Here is a 14,712-nt window from a genome sequence, read left to right as displayed (position 1 = left end):
CCCGGGGAGAGGACGTGCGTTCAGAGCTGATTGGCCACCCAGCTACAGCAGCACAGACATGTGATTCAGCATTACTGCATAATCTGAAACCCAGTCAAAATGGCCAACACTGTTTCCCTTAACTCAGGTCTTCTGGGAGAGAGTGAGAGCGAGCGAGAGAGAGAGAGCGAGAGAGAGAGAGAGAGAGAGAGAGAGAGAGAGTATGTGTGTGTGTGAATCTGTGTGTGAGAGAGGGAAACAGAGAAATGGAGGGAGAGAGAGGGAGAAACCCTGACAACATTCGCACACACTAAATCTATCACACAGTGCATATGTGAAAAAAGGCACAACCAAAACATGCTCATTGGTAAATAAATAAGTCAAGCAGCCAGTTAATCTCTCTTGGGACACTTCATAAATTAACTGACAGTTTTCAGCCTCTGTTGCATTTTAGTCATGTGCTTTCTCTTTGTATACCCCCCCCCCCCCCCCCCACACACACACACATACACATACACACATATTTCTTTTCCTTTTATACAAACATTTTTTGAGAAATATAAAAGACCAAGAGCCCCAAACAATGATCATATTTTCCAAGCAGCCAGGAGGGAAAGAAAGTATCCTTTGTTGCTCGTTCCCTGTTTAGGCCTCTTTCATAGGAAATTGAGGGCAGTGTCTCGTCTTTATGGCAAGCTTGAAACGTGTCAAGTCTTGGGATGGGGGAGGGTGGGTTCTTTTGGTAACAGTGCCCCCTCCCCCACCTTAAGGCAGACTCACTGCCTCTTACCAATTCCATAACATCGCTGCTGAGCATTCCGCTGCTTTTTTCCCTGCTAACCTGAACATACTGTACTCAACACTGGAAAAAAGACTCAAACATTTGGGAAGAATACAGTTAGCATTTTTTAACTAGGGCAGCAGCCATCCAATGACTTTCCCTTGTTTGCTTTTCTCACCGTGTTCTTAGTCTAGTCCACTGTAACTACTGTCTTCAGTAACATCTGGTTTGCAAGAAAGAAAATGCATTCTTCCTAGAACTATCTGTAGTATGCTAGTGAGAACGCTGGCCTTTGGAAAACAGTGATTTCCTTATGTATTAAAACTTACACAAGCCTTTAACTCCACTAAGCGCATGACTGAGACTGTTAACCACAAACATGTGAAGGGCATTGCAGCTCTCACAGAGTATGCGCTTAGTGTCACTTATGACATCTTTGGACCCTGTCACCTTATTGAGTTAACATGTCCCAGGACTACTATTTTTCTTGAGTAACCTTGTTTGGTGATAAACCCACAGTCACAAATTAGCATGTGGTGGTGGTAGTGTGCTGGCCAAATATCTCTATACAAATACCTGGTAGCACACACTCACACATACACACACACACACACAAACAAACACACACACCTAGTTGTTTATTTTGAATTATCCGCAGTCTGTTCACACTCTGTTCACACTCTGGGCACTATACTAAGGTTGAGGGGTAGGAAGTGCCTAGGAACCGTGGCAGTGGTACCTGGTATCCAAAATATTTGTTGTATATATGTTATGATCCCCCCTCTTCCTGACCTTCTACTTCTCATACGGTCCTCATACGGAAAATGACTGAAATGACCTCCGTACAATGTGGGTAGAATCAGTAATCTCAGTGCATAAAAGTGAAGGACTGTAGCAGAGGAAAATACGTTTTAAAATCACTAGGCTACACTAACAAGCCAGGTTTGACAACTGCAATGATGGTGTTTAAAAATTATAAAAAGTTGGTAAGATATGTTTAATTTTAGTCATGTTATATTGACTTTGATCAGCATCAATATTTGGGTGGAGAAAGGTATTCAATGTAATGGCTACTTAACTTTATCGGTCAAATTTTAATCGAGAATTAGTATATTTAATGAAATAAACTAGGTGAGGTTGGGTGTCATGGGAAACCCTTAATTCAGACAAAGTTGTCATTGTTGTTCAGAAACTATGACATATTTTACTTAATAAACCATGATTCTCAGTCATGACTTTTTCATTGGGGAGACACTGATTCACCTGTTGTTGTTTTGCAGTGTTTATGTTGGGTTGTTTCAAATGAACTGTTACCACAAACTCTTCATCATTTTTATGTTGGTAGGAAAAAACTGTGAGTTTAAATTGTGTGTTTGATAACAAGGAAAATCTCTTGGCGCCCTACACAACGGAGACTGGTAAAGTGTTTACACTGCTAACGCAGAGAGCCCTGTGCATGCATTGTTCTCCCTTTTGGCCGTGCCTCTCCAAAGCCCGGCATATTGCATTGCAGTTAAAAGGAGATGGAGTTTCTGTCCAGGAATCTGCGGGGGTGTGAGAATAGGTGCAACGAGGTTAAACATTTTAAAAGCCCTGGTGCTTAAACTGTGCTGCATGTGTGCATGTTTTTGTCATTATACGCCCCGCTCTAATCAAGGACTGTGTTTGTAAGCTGATGGAAGACCAAGGTTTAGAGCACAAATAACCAGGTATTACAATGAGGATGGATAAGAAACTATGTTTGCCAAGTTTTTTGTCATGTCTATAGAGTTTCTGCCACGTGTGTGCCCCATACAGCAGTAGTAAGGAGCACATCATGAGTTCTGACTGCTAGACTGTATGTATGAAGGGCCAGAGCAGCTGGCTGGCACCGTCTGTGGAGCGAGACCCCCCGCCATTTTCCAGCCTAATTTTCCCACTGGGCCAGAGCTTTGTGGGCTGCCCCAGGCCGGCGCCCATCCCTACCGCTGCCTGCGCCCGCCTGGTGGCTCTGGTGTTATGTCTGCCGTGATTTGTTTCCACCGGCTTGTTTTCGCTCCAATACTGCAAAACAAATTCCGGATTAATATGCCACCCAGATGGCGGGCCGACCCCGGCGCGCGCCCGGGCCGGCTCAGCGCCACAGTCGAGGCGTGTTGATTCTCCTCGCTGCCATTTCTCCCCAGTGTCTCAGACCACATGGCTTCCCCCCTGAGCCTCACTGCAGGTTTGTTTTCCTTTTGGCTCATTTCCCGCTAAGCTGGCTGACAGATGCCCATCAACCCCGCCGCTCCTCTGTGTGCTACAGACCTGCAGCCACTGACAGGAGCATCCCTGCTATTTATACCATACATGGTCATTCCATATGCTGCTTCTACAGGGACTAAGACCTTGATCGTGCAGCTACCACTTTTACCTGTGGTTCCTACCACATCTTATTTCCTGCAGCAGATACTGTAAAAGCAGGTTGAAAAGTTAGATTTTCCTGTGCACTATGCTGTTCAGACTGTGACAAGCACAAAAAAATGAATTTATGAAGCCCTGTTAATTGCTTAGCAGTTCATTTAATGGAAACACCCGTAGAAGTGAGCTGGTTTTCGCCGCTTTACTTTTCCGTCGGAGGAGTGCAACAGACAGCCGCCGCCTATAATGAGTGGGAATGATTACTAATAACGTTTAATTGGCCTTGTTAAGGAGTTTGTCTGAAAACAGGAAAGTGGGAGGGGGCTGCAGCGGAAACAAAAGGCTCAGTATAGCTCAGGAGTCTTTACCTCTTCCAAGAGCAAATCACACAGGAGCTCCAACCACCCCTATTGCTTTAGAGATTGGGTTAGACTATTGGACCAGATTCCAGAAATTCACTTCACCAGGCTACATGACTTCAACAGCAGAGAATGTGAAATACATCAAATCTGGATAACAATCCTTACTAGCAACTGTACTGGCAGTTAAAGTAGGCTACAGCGACAAACTTAAAAAAAAAAAAAAACTTTAATAACGTTGCCTTACCAGGAGCCAAATACTAAACTCAACAGCGTGATTTTAGACGGCAGGTCAATCAACCAGAAAATTGTTGATAAATATCTGAGTGAAGTTAAAAGTCTGTCAATGAATGGTTTATTTCCCAATCTGGCTGCTTTTTGTGGATGACAGGAAGAAAAATCAGGTCAGCTTTCCATGAACACACATACACCGTAGGTTATCCACACACACGCCTTCAGTTATCCACACACAGGTTGATTCTACTTGATGGCCTTACCTCGAGTAAATCAAATCACCAGTGAGAAAAAAAAAACAATAAGCAAATATTATCAGGTTGTGTCCTCCTTCAAGATTCTTATTTCACTGAACATAATGAAATGCAATGTTTTGCAATCTCATCAGTGATTGAAAGTTTCCATTTTTCAAAGAGATTTACAGCTTCAGCTGTGATCTGTCGACATTTGTTAAGGTATTTGAGTGGACCAGAGTGGGGATAGAGGCCCAGGCCCTGCGATGTATGTGTTAGTAATTTGGAACGTTATGGGGGTAGGGGGCCTGAGCTCCTCCGATGCAGAGCTGAATTCCTTTAACATATGGCACGTCAGGAAAGGGGTGGTTGACCTTTGGCTCTCCACAAGTCTCTGGAGACCGCCTGGCCTAGGCTGCATGAGAGATCCAGCACTACTGTGAGGCAGGCATTCGGTTTGCAACTACCTTTGCAGTCAGGCCTTATCTCAGTGATGTTTTTTTTACCAAAGTATCAGATCTTTTCTCGTCTTCTCTGTTTTTTTTTTGTATTCTTTTCTCTTTTTTTGCGCACTTTCGGCTGCTGGTCTTGCCTGATGCCGTCTCTCTTCCCTCCATACATCAATTCAACACATGTGATCCATTAAAGTAGATAGACCTGCCAGAAAACACAGGAAGCTCTCAGAAATGTGTTGCTCTACTTACAAGTGCTTCCAGGGGCCGTGGATTCTTAAGCTCATACGACATGTAACCAACAGATCAACCTTCCTGTTGTCGCTGGAGATGCTGAAGCAGAAACACACATCGCGTGAAGACTTTAAAAACAAAAAGATATTAACATTCATGCCAAACATTCAATAATATTTGGCTCGTTTTATGTCGTGTTGTGTCATTTTATGCTGTAGATATCTTCAAAACTCCCATTTGAAGCTTTGTATGTTCTATGCCTAATGATCAGAATTATTTTATTTGTAAATTAGATATTTCCTCTATTGCTCATCTGTGAAGACTGTCCATTGTTGGCTATTCAATATTATTCGTTTTTGCACCTATTTCCCAACTGACCACAGAGAACTGCAGAAACTAAACCAACCCATTTGCAAAAAATACAACAGATAATGTGCCATACCAATGATGATGCAGTACTTAATGGGGAAACCAAACCCTGATGGTATGATAAGATAACTGCCCTTTGCTGCTCGTCGAACAGGTGCCTTTCTAAAAACACCCATGTTGGTCTGTAATTGGTGGTACCACCAAAATCAAAGGGAACCAGTAACGGCCAGGGGCAATAGATCCTGGGGGGGGGCAATAGAAGGGGTTGAGGGTCAGGGTCAGGGGGATGGATGCATCCCGATGGCTCTTTTGTGCCCCCTGAAAGAGTCAGTGTGTTGGGGTGGGGGGTTAGGCCTGGACTCTGCCTAATGGATAGACCCTATGGGGAGAGAGTTCGGCATCAGAGACTTGAGCAGCGTGGTGAGGCCGTCCAAAAAATTTGAATGGGACAGCTGCGCATGGGTGAATAGGAGGTCCCTTTGTGTTCTGCCAACCAAAATCTGTGACCAATTATCTGTGTCTGTCTCCCAAGAGGAGCTCTCCCGGCCAAGGCAGGCCAGGGGAAGTACTGGTCAAGGGGGTCGGGAGCAGGAGAGGGGCAGGAGGAGATGGGGTTTGTTGATTTTTAACCCCATCCTTCCTCTGGATGCTTATGTAAAGTCACAGACAGTGCGAAGCTACAAACTTCACTCTAAGGCCATTTGCATTGCTGGTGCTTTTCATAAAGTCCAGGCCTGAAGCATCAGTTGTCATCAGGCTCCTATGAAAAGCCAAAAATTAAAACCCATTACAGTCCTGTGAACCATAGCAAGAAAACATTGGAACCAACTAACTAACAAGTGATCTAAAAGAAATAACATTCCGTAGAAATATTTCTTGAATCCAAGTCTCCACTGACAAAAGGAAATTAACGCAAGACAAACACCCATTTGCAGCTGTTTGCAATCCCCACTGCCATCATTGAGCGTTGGTCACATTTAAAAGTCTAATATGGGTCTCTTAATAGCGAAATGGCTCCATCTCTCAGGGAGGGGAGGATGAGGGAGTTTGGAGGGGGGTGGGGGGACGGATGATGTGTTCTCCGCCATATGCTTCACATTAACTTCTAATTAGAGATAAAAAGCTGTGCATTTACCACAAAGTAAAGCCTTGTTAAGTATACTTTACTGTCTCCACAGAGATCAGTCATCCCTGACAAGCACAATTGGCATGGCAATAATCACTAATGTAATTGCCAGACCACTTACATTATTTAATTCATTTGGGAATCAGAAACAACCTGAAATGATAATCTGCCCAACACATAAAAATCCATCAGTACAAAGACGCATAATTAACCTCTTTCATACCCCCTCTCTTTCTGAGAAGAAAGACTTTAATATTTAAAGCAGTGGTATGTCAAATATTATTATTTTCCATGACAGTTGAACTGTGCTGTGCACTGACTTGGAAACTAGTGCAGTGTTTGTGGAAAGGTGGAAAGGTATGTTGTACATCACCTTTGACCCCAATGGGGGTTGGGTATATTATTGAATAGGGATAGAATAACTGAGCTGCCGATGACCCCAGCGTGACCTTTCCCTTCAGTCCCACATGGTTGCTAGTAGTGATGGCTCCAGTTGATCTTCACCTGTCAAAGCAAGACTTTGACTAAAGACTTGCAGCTTGAGAGGAGGAAAGGAAAACAAAAAGAGGAAAAGAGAAAACAAAGGAGCTTACAAGACCATCCCCTCTTTGGCATGAAGACCTCCAAAAGAATATGTTCAATAGTCAGATTAATCAGAGGGCAGCAAAGAAGAAACAAAAGAGTAAGCAAGTAGCAATCTGTGTAACTTCCAGTCATTTGATTTAGTGCTTATTTCCATAATAAAAAGTAAATTCATCTTCTTTCGTGCTGTCTCTATGTATTCTCACTTTTGATTTAGCCAGATTTGCAAGTGAACTCATCACATTTAACATGAAATTATCCTCAAATGGGAACATCCAGCTGGGGTTCCTTTGTTCAGTCTTTCTGATCATTCAGTAGGGAACACCTTTCTCTAACAGGAGGGCCTCCGCCAGCAGTTGAAAGATGACACAAATTCTTTTAGCAGACACCTTTTTTCCTCGCCCGCCTTGCCTTTGTTCGCCCCGTGTTTGTTTGAAGGGGTTTCTTCCTTACCTAGACTTGCTAAAAGCCCACAGAATTAATGTAGCAAACTGTTGACTTTAAACTGTCAGCCACAAGCCATAAAACATCTCACTGGGGGATGTGGGCCAGGGCTGAGACATAAAAGAAACACACTCTGAGCAATTGAAGTTTAACTGCACCACACTACAAAACTCAAATTACCAGTGGAATTGTCATAGACTTCCAAGCATTCCTGGGCAGTTGTTTAAAATGTATTTACAGAAGAGAATTTTATGCCGTATGATTAGGTACATTTATTTTTATGTTTTACTTTATTTTAAACTTAACAATCTGAACTGAATCTGAAGATGTTGTGGATGTAAAAACCTTTAAATGTGGTACATTGGATATTATGCACATTATTGTATATTAATAAATATGTATGGAGAGCCTCTCCTTATTCTTTCTATTCTCAGGACAAACAGATAACTGTTTACATTGACTGAAACAACATGAGAAAATCTTAACAGATAAACCATAGCAAACGTCACCTGGTTCAGTCTGAAGGAAACTGTTGGATAATGACAGTGACCTCCTACGGAAGACCAATAGTCCTTACAGTTCTGCTTGACTAGCCTCAGACCCCCTCCTTGATCTTCCAAAGGTTGGGAGGCAAACATTCCAAGCTCGCCCATCCCCCCTTTGGCATCCTTTGTCGAATTAAAAGACACATTTGGCCAGGATCCCATCCCTGGAAGCTCTATTTGTCTTGTAACAGAAGTTATGATAATAGCCCTCTACTTTACCTTAGTTGGGGTTTGAGGGGAACCTAGGGGGTGGGGGTCATCATGCACAGCTTGTGTTCATTGTCAATACACAGCGCTAGGGTGAATAATTACAGCTCTGATGGTTTTTTATATCGTCTTGCCTGTGGTCCAGATCTAGTCTTTGTGTTGGAAGAGAGGCCGAGTTGACTGCTACCATGGCTGGGTACTTTCTGGTGTGCCGCGTCTGTGAAAGTGAGGGGCTACCTGTTGCATGAAACAGTTCTGCTATTATGCATGGCCCCCCCGGGGAGGACTGAGGAGGCTGGACTGCTGGTAAAAGGCTTGGCTCTCAAGCAAAAAAGCACATCTGGTTGAAGTTGGAGTTGATTTTTAAGAGTGCAGATGCTCTCTTCGGTTGTTTTCGGGGAGGTTCTTTCCCTGGAACAGCAAAATGGTGGAAAATGACATCTACTCTTCGTCCTCGGTTGATTCAGTTCTTTGTATTCTCTACTACAGATGATGTGACTGTATACTGGAACACACTCTGTATGACTGCCATTGCTCTTGTAGACTAAAACACGTTCTTGAGCTGTACCTCTGTTCCTTTTTTGTTACCCGTCTACATGGTCTGTGGGATTGAGCGCCACTCTGCCAGTTAGCTCAGTCCCCCTGCTGATGTCGTCAGGGCAGGCCTTGTGTTGGATCGAGCCTATTGACTTTGGCGGCGTCGTCTCCAGAGGCTGTCTGTCCTGTTGGTGCATTAGGGGGTGGCATGGGCGGGGAGGGGATCATCTCTGCTGCTGCGTCATGTGGGCACGTTGGCTGCCCACTCTGCTTACTGACTCACCTGCCCAGACCTGCCAAGCACTGCACTGGAACATACTGATGTATGAACAAGTACAGCAATGCCAGAAGTATACTGATAGGGAAAGCACTGGCCTCTCACACTGGTTGAAGTTTTGTTTTTTCAGTCATATTTTCCACTTTACATATCAGTCATAGTCACTGGTACTGCAGGCTGAGCAGTGAAACCTTAAACCTTGAGATGCTTATGTGCAATTAACAGGAGAAAAATAAACCTCAGAGGTGTCCATGATGACCCCTCCAATTTTGCGGTGCATATTACGACTTGCTGCACCATTCCCCTCCTGGTAGGAGATGTTTCATTGGCTTCCATGCTAAAATAATCAGACCATAAACAGTTGGTTTCCAGACAACTTCAGAACCTTGAAAGGGCACTGACGGTATGACGGCCACTGACCTGTTCACAGTGTCCCACTGATGGAAAAACAAGGCCGCGACGAACAACTTGGGCCAGACTTGGCGAGGTTATGATGGGAGTCTTCCATGATGCCCATGAGAGTCGTTGGGATGGCACCATTTTCCCTCTGGTGAAGCCCAAACTGGGGGCTCTGTCTGGAATGCAATCTGCTGGCCAGCTGCGCCCCCCCCCGCCCATACCCCATCAAACCACCACCTCACCACCACCTCCCAGCCTTCACCCCCCAACCCCATTTCTCTTTTTTGATATCCAGACAGACCCGTGTCAAAACTAGTGTCTGTTCTCCAATAAGCTCTCGTGCTACACTGCCTCATTCTATCCATTTAAAAAGGCATCCCCACCTCAGTGCAGTCAAAGAAAAATAAAGAATAGATTACCATGGGTGGATACACATGGCCGTATTTCAAATTGGATTTGGCTGAAAAACGTCACGCTTTCCAAACAATCCCACATCTCAACTTCAGATTTTGATAATATCAACACCTCGGCACACATGATAATATCTACCGTACCGGAGTGTTACAGTATTAACAATGGAAACTCTGTTTCAAATCAAAAGATGAAAGGGGATGAGAAACTGTCTTTCTCCCCAAGTGATTCGTCTCACTGTCTCCCCCTCCTCTTCCTCTGGGCTCCCTGGAGATGAAGAGCCTGCACTACAGAGGGGCTCGACTTGGCCAGACTCCAGCTCGCACAGTTGCTTCACTGCTGCTGCTCCTCTCCACTGTTTTCCCCATGCTAGGCCCTTTAGCTTCCTGATTAGCTTTTACATCCATTAAAGGTGTGCTCTTAGTGTTATGGGGATGAGCAGCTATGACCCTGGTTCCACTGATTAAACTATGGTTCTCCACTAATTAAAAGACAACATGAAAACACAGCAAAACAGCTTCTGTTTGTTGAGCACAGATTCAGCTTAACTCTACAAAAAGATGTGAACTGCTTTGAATAGACCTGGTTTAATCTACTATTGGGTATAAAATACCATCTACAACTGCTCTAGTCTGAGGAGTTAGTGGAGGCTTTTCCATTGTTCTGAGGGAAGTTATGGAGGCCTCTTCTGAGCTAACAGTTAACTTTCACAATGTTGCCAGGAAAAAAAAAATTGGGCAAAGAACAGGGTGACAGTAAAAGAAACGATAGTTTTGTGTGAATATACATACTTAAAGAGAGTGTTGGTAAGAGGATGGGATGGATAAGAAAGGGAAAAAAAGCACGGGGCCCACAATTAGGGCGAACTAATCAGTGGCTGTTTAGCCAAGCATATCCCCTCTGGTCAGTGCCAGCCCCTGCACTGTGCTTGAACCTGCAGCGAATGCCAACGGCAGATAATTATAAACCCCGTGCAGCACCGGAGCCTCTTCACAGTGGAGAGAGAGGGAGGCATGGAGCCCAGGCTGAACTCCTGACCCTCTTCACACACCAAGCGTCTGTTGTGGCCTCCGAGAGGCGCAAGATGGGTAAGACCTTACCAAGAGAGGAGAGAGGGCAGAGGGGATGGGAGAAAGAGCATAGGAGAGCAGAAGAGGGAGGAGGAGGTAGAGGTGGAGGCAGGGGGAATGGTTGGGGGTTTGTGGTGGTGGTGGTGGGGGGGGAGTCTGTGGGCGCAGAGTTGAATCACCCTGTTGCAATGCAGGCATCAAAGGCACTGGCAAGTTCTGTCCAATCAGCAATCTGGATGAGCCTGTGTGCACAGTCCAAGCTCCGAACAAAGATGCAGAGAGGGAACAAAATCCCACATGGTGAAACGAGTCACATGCAATACGTAGTGAATGTTATCGGTCCTGGCCATGTTGGTGAAATGATAATTAAATCCATTCACACTTTTTTGAAGATGTTTTGTTAAGATTTTGTTAAAGATATTCATTTACATTACATTCAGTCATATTCACATCATAGAACTCAATAATATGACAGCATCCGGACAAAATCAAACACTTGATGTTGCATATCTATAACAATAACATAACAGCCAGAGGACTTATCCTATACAGATCTCCTTCTAACATATTTATTAAATCCTAATACCTTTAAACCTTCTTCCAGAACTGCAATGGAAACACTCATAAATCAATTTGTTTTTTAGTCTAGAAAATGCCGACATGCTTTATAAAGAGTGCTGCAGGGCATATTCTTTTCATGCCATTTCAATTACCTGGACCTGCTCCGCAGAGACAGACAGGGAAGGAATGCGTGTATGCATTTATGCATGAATACGTGGGGGCAAAGGGTTCTGGACAAGATGTGAATAAGATAGCAAATTGGTAAATCCTGTGCAATCATTGCTCCCGCTGTCATTTTCACTTTCTCTGAAGCTCGTCTCTGTGGACAATCACTCCCAGATGTTAAATATTAGATGTAGTCGTTCATTTGTGGGCACTCTGATTGGTTTGTGAGGTGACAGGCAATCCTCCGTCCACCTGGACTGGTAATGACCTGTTCCCCAGTCTCTGTGACCAGATGTGAAAACAGCTGTCTTAGAATATGAGAACTTGTGAGTGATAATTTAATTTTGATCATTATGCAAGTACAATTAAGTTATCCACCTGAATGTCCTGAATTCTATCAAATGGGCCTGAATGTTCTGATTTCTATGAAGAGTGTCTGAATGTTCTGATTTCTATGAAGAGTGTCTGAATGTTCTGCATTTGATTAAATGTGCATGCAATCATGTCTTGGTCGAACAGCGATGGCTCCACCCTGAAACTGGCTCACCCCGGGGCTCAGACAGGACACCTTGAAGATGCCAGACTGCAGCCATGCCAAAACAAACCCACATCCTGCTCACCGGCCTCCTCCTGCACCATTAGGGAGCTTAACTCTGGGGACTGTGTGTGAGTGTGTTGGTGTGATTGGGTGTGCATGTGTGAGTCTGTATGTGTGTGTGTGTGTGTGTGTGTGTGTGTGTGTGTGTGTGTGTGTGTGTGTGTGTGTGTGTGTGTGTGTGTGTGTGTGTGTGTGTGTGTGTGTGTGTGTGTGTGTGTGTGTGTGTGTGTGTGTGGGTGTGTGTGTGTGTGTGTGTGCATGTGTGTGTCTATGTCTGTGTGTGTGTGACCAGCTATGAATGAACAGTTAGGACAGCGCATTATGAAAGCATTTGTTTTCGCACTGGGAAGGCCATCCGTGCAGAGTTTGACGTTTACATTCTGCGGCACCTCTAGATGAGGCTTTGTTGTGAAAATGCTCCCGCCTGACGGATGGCGTAAGGTGAAGAGGGATGAAGCAGAAGAGTCGGTGATGCCAACCCCCCACCCTCAACCCCTCCGCTGGCGGACCAAGACAGGCAGGCCCTTTTTTCTGGCTGACCTCCTCTTCACCCCCTACCTCTGTACTGTCCAAAACCTGGGTGAGTTACTGCCCAGAGTTGTGCTCGCCGAGGAGGCTCCCTTTAATATCGGCCAGATTTGTGTCCCGTGGGACTCGGGGCTCCTAATGACAGCACCACCAGTGGAGGTCAGGCGGGCTCCAGACACGGATCGCGCACATCAGTCCAGTCTCTTCAGTCTTGCGCAGCTTTGAGAAAATTCCAATCTGGTGAAAGACAGAGACAGAGAGAGGGTGAGGGAGAGAGAGAGAGAGAGAAAGAGAGAGAGAGAGAGAGAGAGAGAAAGAGAGAGCGAGAGAAAGGAGTGAGAAAAAGTGGGAAACATTAAAAGAGAGAGCAGAGATCCAGAAAGATAAAAGACAAAGTGAGAGATAGAGCGAGCTAGGAGAGAGAGGACAGAGAAACAGACTGTATAGAAAGAATGTAAACAGACAGAGAGAGGACAGAGAAAAAAAAGAGAGATGGAGGTTAAAAAATGAGAGTCCTCCACACACCGTGGCCAATGTCCTGTTTCTGTTTGGCAGGCGCTGGAGGGAGAGCACCTCCTGACATCCATCTTGTACGAGGCACAAGCACCTCGCAGGGTTTCTCACGGCCCTCTATTTGGGTCTGCGAGCACATCGTGTTTTATGCGATTCAGATGGTTGGCTACGGTGTTTGGAAACAGCGCCGCTGCACAGCACCGTGACAGGACAGGCTTCACCTGTTTCAAAATAAATCTTCAGGTAGACACTGGAAAATCTGTACAAAAGAGGGGAAATGTAAGGAAAAAGGAAGAAAAAATATGGCTATAAATAGACTTTGGCTATAAAGTTTTTTTTTTTAAGGTGTGCAGTAACATATGGTATGAAGTGTGTGCGCACATGTAATGGCACATTCACTCTTTTCTACTGTACCTTTCTGTAGTTACAGCTGCACTGTAGGTTTGGTTGTTAACAACATGCAAATCTCTTCCTAACATTTCAGCTTTCACTGACTGTTATCATGCGTGGAGCCCCTGACCTTAGATCAGATTTGGGCCTGATCTCTGCCAGCTCCACACCAAAACCAGAACCAGAACCAACTAAACCAACTGAACCAGCTGCTTAATGGAAAGCTTAACACACAAAACTAACCTGAACTACTACAGTGATCAAGTGGCTGGTTTGCCAAATGGACAGTGCTCCCTGTTCTCCCTGCTTAAGACTCAAGGCTTGTTGCGAAGAGGGGGGGAAGAAAGGAGTCCAGGCTGAAAATAAATGACCCATGTGCAGCCCAGCGCGAGGAGCTGAGACCTCACTCGAGCTCCTCTAAACAGTCTGGAGGTCTCCATTCCTCTCAGGGTTTAACCCTTCTCACCCCATCTCATTCGCCACCCTTTCATTCAGCCGCTGATTTATTATCGCACCGAGGGGAGCAAAAACAACCGTGTCCCAGCCCCATCTTTTTGATAGATTACCCCAACCTGGATCTTCCTTGCAGTGCTCACCGGAAGTTCCCGTGAGAGAGTGTTTGCGTTGAGTGAACACACGTCCATTTGTGTGTGATTCTGTGTGTATGCACACAAAAGTGTGTGGTTGTGTGTGTGTAAATGTGTTTGTGTGTTGGTGTAAATAATACAGACATGCAAAGATGTGTTTTGATTTGTGACAAACACTTTAAGTAAAAGCTATTATCTTATATAGCAAACATCAGCATGACTCTTATTAAAAACGTAATTTTTATTTAAAAAGTCTTGTGTGTATGTGGACATGCTTTGCCCCACTAACAATGCTCTAATCACGTAGATAAAAGACTACAAAAACATTCACATGCATTTCAAACACACAGCCCACAAAACACGGTTGTGTTAAATTAAGTGGATCGGAGGTGCTCAAATGCCTCCTAAATAACCATAACAAGATTTGTGGATGTAAATTAGGGAAGCGCCTGTTGTCTGTCTGAGCTTTTCACTCTGGTGATGTTTCTATTCCCCTCTCTTGCCCCACCCTGCCCCTGCCCCTTACCCCTACCGCAGAGCAAAGCAGCCGCTCGCCTCCTCTCCAAATGAAATTCTTTGGAAAGTCATTTTATATCACCCTTTGAACGTGCACTGAACTGTAAAACTACCCCATTGGAAACAAAATAAAGGGGTAGGAGAGATCGGGGTGGAACAGGGTGGTGTGGGGTGGGGGATGGGGCAAGGAGGAGAATTATAATTCTTTGCAGGCCACTGGTATTAACCCAAAC

The sequence above is a fragment of the Sprattus sprattus genome (assembly GCF_963457725.1).
Source record: "Sprattus sprattus genome assembly, chromosome: 2".
Classification (NCBI taxonomy): Eukaryota; Metazoa; Chordata; class Actinopteri; order Clupeiformes; family Clupeidae; genus Sprattus; species Sprattus sprattus.
The sequence above is the reverse complement of the archived record's forward strand: the minus strand, read 5'-3'. Positions refer to the sequence as shown.